The sequence below is a fragment of the Vulpes vulpes genome, chromosome 9 (assembly GCF_048418805.1).
Source record: "Vulpes vulpes isolate BD-2025 chromosome 9, VulVul3, whole genome shotgun sequence".
NCBI classification, from domain to species: domain Eukaryota; kingdom Metazoa; phylum Chordata; class Mammalia; order Carnivora; family Canidae; genus Vulpes; species Vulpes vulpes.
The window spans coordinates 30,252,561-30,256,984 of NC_132788.1; the positions used below are offsets into that span (position 1 = coordinate 30,252,561).

The following is a 4,424-nucleotide window of genomic DNA, read 5'->3' on the forward strand; positions in this document are numbered from 1 at the left end:
AAAGCTGCCCTAAATGTTCTACTCCTTTCTCCACTTGAAGGGGGTCCTACAGGTGGGATGAGGCCCTCCCTTTCCCCCAGCTTCTCCTGGGGCCCTGTCTCAGGCTATCCAAGGGTAGGATGGGAAGCAGTCTGTGCCCCTCTTGCCTCCTAGCTGGGGTCAAAATCCAGTCCCAAGATAAACAAACAAACAACAACAACAACACAACATTTTCATGAATTAAAAAATACCCAAGGAGTGAGATGGGCTTGAAGGGCCAGGCATAGGTACTCATGGTCTGGGATAAAGCTGGTCCTCTTGCTCTGGCCCTCCGTCATCCTCTTCTGAGTCAGATGGGCACTCTTCCTTCCAGGCTTCAGGGGGCAGCCCCTTGTAGGAGATGAGGCTACAGTCTACATTGTACACCTTCACCCCCCAGAAGCTGAAGCTACAGTGCTGGTGTAGGACCACAAAGACAGTGATAAAGACCAGTATGCCTCAGGCAAATATGAGAGCAGCAGCCCTGCTGTTTGCCCTTAGCCAAGACTCCACCTCTACCTTCTGGGGTGGCTGCTGCTCAGGAATTTAAGGGTGCTCTGGCTCTACTGGGAACTCATCTGCTCCACAGGGTTTAGGGAGGCATGGCAGGGACAACTGAGGCAGCCTGTAGGGGCCAGACCTGGCACATGGCACGCAAGGTGTGGCATGGGGCACAGATGCTGGCCCGCATAATCTCCACATCATTCTCAGTGCTACTGACTGGAAATATGAGTCTTGATCTCTCAGGAGGTGTGTGCAGGCTCTCAGGGCCATGACACACAGCACAAAGGTGAACTTAGTGTCCCATAGTTGTTGGCTTTGTTGGTGTTTTCAGTCTCCAGGACCCACTTGCCAGAAGACTTCTCATTCCAGGAATAGATTACTATGAAGACCCGTTCTTAAACCCATCTGTGGAGTAATTGTCTGACGTGGCAGCCAGCAAGGTGGAATAGGTGCCTGTAGGGCTGACCAGTTGGACAGCCAAGTAGCTATGGCGATAGTTGGAGAGGGTGAGGTGGGACGGTGCATGCTCCAGTTGTGTGCTGTGGCTGAGCTCCCCCAGGCAGGCAGGGACAGTCTTTTGTACCTCAGTTGTTTCCTGATGTACTTAGACTCAGTGGAGGTGTCCATGATGCACTTCCTCTGTGGGACCACTGCCATCCAGTTCTAGGCCAGGCTCACCACAGCACCTGTGTCCAATATCCTGTACCATATGAATTGCTCACCTTTGGGCCCACACCATTGCTGACGCAGTCATTAGCAATGAGGTAGGCTGTCTTTGAAGTCTCACCAGGTGAAGCTCTTTCTGGCTTCCAAGACGAGAATGATGGTGCCAGCTGCCAATGGGGCAGAGGCCTACATCCCTGTGTGAGACTCTGTACACTTCTGAAAATCCTAGAAGCATCCCCTATCTGCTTCTTGCTCTGGTTGCTATGGCTATAGGTAGTGGCCAGTGTGTACGAGCAGGCTTTGCTATACCAGAACACATTGCCAAGCTTTGTGGTGCTGCTGAGGGACAGCATGTAGATATCGGTTACAATTAGACTTGTCATGCTCTTGGCCCTCATTTCCCAAGGCCCAAAGATGAAGCCCATCCTCTGTGGCTCTGGCTAACTTCCCCCAGAAGTTGGCCTCCTCAGTGAGATAGGTGGGTCCATCCATGGGCTTGCCATTGATACTTGGGGCCCTAGCTGGCACCATAGATGCGGATGTGGTTGGGGTTCAGGCTTAGGGGGTGTACTCCTATGTACTCCTATCACGTCTATCATCTCACCATCCAACATGTGTACCTCCCCGATGCAGGCATTGTAGTCTACACCTAAGCCACAGATACTGTTGTTGGCCACTGCAGCCTCCTGGCCCGTACACTGTGTGCCATGCCAGTTGTCATTCGTCTGTGTGTACTAAGACTGGAGGTCAGGGCAGCCCAGGTGGCTCAGTGGTTTAGCACCACCTTCAGCCCAGGGCTTGATCCTGGAGACTGGGGATCGAGTCCCACATCAGGCTCCCTGCATGGAGCCTGCTTCTCCCTCTGCCTGTTCATCTGTCTGTCTGTCTCTCTCTCTCTCATCTCTCATGAATAAATGAATAAATTAAAAAAAAAAAAAGACTGGCGGTCAGGGTCCTGGTCATTGTCATCGAAGCTGGCCCCAGGATCATAATTACCTGCCAAGTCTGGGTGGTTCTTCTCGATTACATCACCCAGAATGGAGACAACAATGCTGTACCCCTGAATGCAAGCCTCCTTCATGTTAAGGTCGCCCTGGGTGATGCCAGACAGGTACCACTGCTGCTGAAACTTGGTGTTCCTAGGCTCCTGGTATGCATCCCTTTGGGTCCTTTGCTTTGCCACCAGCTGCTCCAGCCACTGTAATTGAGGCTCCCTCCAGAGTCTACTGTGTTCCAGATGGTGAGGCAACTGGGACTGCTTTGTCACCTCTCAGTGCCAGAAGTGGTAATAGTTGTGAATATCTGGCACAGGATGAAGAAGCCATTCTTATGTGCCAGGCTGTCTGCTGCAGCTGGGCCTTCTGGAATGCTTGCTTACTCAGGTGTTGGTATAGACCTTCTGGTCACAGGCATGGCTGCCACCAGGACCAAGGCACCTGCTGAAGCAAACTAGGGCCTCAGCTTCATGGTGGAGACAGGTGGCCAGGACCCCGGAACCCTGGGACTCCTTGGTCATAGGGACTAGGTTCTCAAGTGCTTCCTCACTGCCTGTGCCCTGGGTGCTTACTGGCAGGACCATGGGGTGGAGCAAGGTGGGGCTGTGAAAAGAGTTGGAGGGCGGTCGGCTGCAGTCAGGGGCTGGGGATAAGTTTTCCAGGTGAGAGCTGTGGTGGTTCCTGTGCCCCTGGTGAAGTAAAGAGCACTACTGTAGGCGGGAGTGGGGTGTGTGCTTAGCATCCTCCCTTGCAAGGGACCAGTGTCACCACAGAGAGGCTAGGCCGGTGGTTTCCACACAGCCAGCCACCAGTGCAGGGTTGGGCTTGGGCTAGAGCTCCAGCTCCTTAGCAGGTTCCTCCTCTGGTTTTTTGAAGAGTTTTAGAAGAATTGGTGTTCATTCTTTTGTAAAAGTATGATAAAATTTACCAGGGAAGCATGTGGTCCTGGACTTTCTCTGCTCACAGTTTTTTGATTAATGATTCAATTTCCTTTCTAGTAATCCATCTGTTCAGACTTTGTATTTCTTCATGATTTAGTCTGGGTAGGTTTTATGCTTCTAGAAATTTCTCTGTTTCTTGTAGGTTGTCCAGTTTGTTGGCATGTAAGTGTACAAGGCAGTCTCTTATGATCATTTGATTATTTTGTGTAACAAATGATATACAGTAATGTCTCTTTCATTTCTAATTTTGTGTATTTCAATCTCTTTTTTCTTAGTAAATCAAGTTAATGGCTTGCCTATTTTTCTTGAATAAGCTCTTAGCTTCATGAATATTTTCCATTGTTTTTTGGTCTCTATTTCATTTATTTTCACTCTGACCTTTGTCGTCTTCTTTGTACTAAGATTTACTTTGTTCTCTTTTTCCCTAGTCTTTGAGGTACAAAGTCAGATTATTTGAACTTTTCCTTTTCCTTTTTTTTTTTTTTTTATGTCTAGCTGTTTATCACTGTGAACTTGCCACAGAACAGCTTTTGCTGGATCCTCTTAGTTTGGAATATTGTATCTGCATGTTTGTATCAAGATATTTTTTCTCTTTGACTCATTGCGTGTTCAGTAATATGTTGTTTTGTCTCCACACGTTAATTTCCAGTTTCATTTTTCCAAATGACTTCTAGTGTTATACCATTGTGTTTGGAAATGATGCTTGACATGATCTCTATCTTCTTAAATTTATTAAGACTTATTTTATGGCCTAATACATAATCTTCTGGAGAATATTCCATGTACATTTGGAAGAGTGTGTATACCACTGGTTCTGGATGGAATGTTTAATAAATATCTGTCACGTCCATTTAATCGAATGTGTCATTTAAAGCCATTGTTTCCTTAGTGATTTTTTGTCCATTGTTGAAAGTGGGGTATTGAATTAATCTGCTATTATTGTATTGCTACTTATCCCCTCAGGTCTGTTGATATTTGCCTTATATATTTAGGGTCTCCTATGTTTTCTGAGCCTCATATTGATTTTTCTATTTGATTTTTAAGTATTATCTTTTATAAAATATTTTAATACTATGTACCAATATTTCATATTTTTTGTTTTATTAAGGTCTAACTTAAAGTATACTCTGTTCCCTAAATTTTACAGTTGTTGTCTAGTAATACCATGATAATCAAATGTTGAAAATTTTAATTCCCCGCAAAGTTTTCTAGTATCACTTTGCAATCAGTTTGACCCCCAACTCCCAGCCCCTGGCAACCAGTGATGTTTTCAGTTTCTATACTTTTGCCTTTGGCAGAA

At 46.6% G+C, this 4,424-nt stretch overlaps 1 pseudogene; it reads right to left on the reverse strand.

Annotated features, from left to right (window-relative positions):
• Positions 1-212: 212 nt before the first annotated feature.
• LOC112934181 (furin pseudogene) lies at positions 213-2,655 on the reverse strand (annotated as a pseudogene).
• Between the last annotated feature and the right edge of the window lie 1,769 nt (positions 2,656-4,424).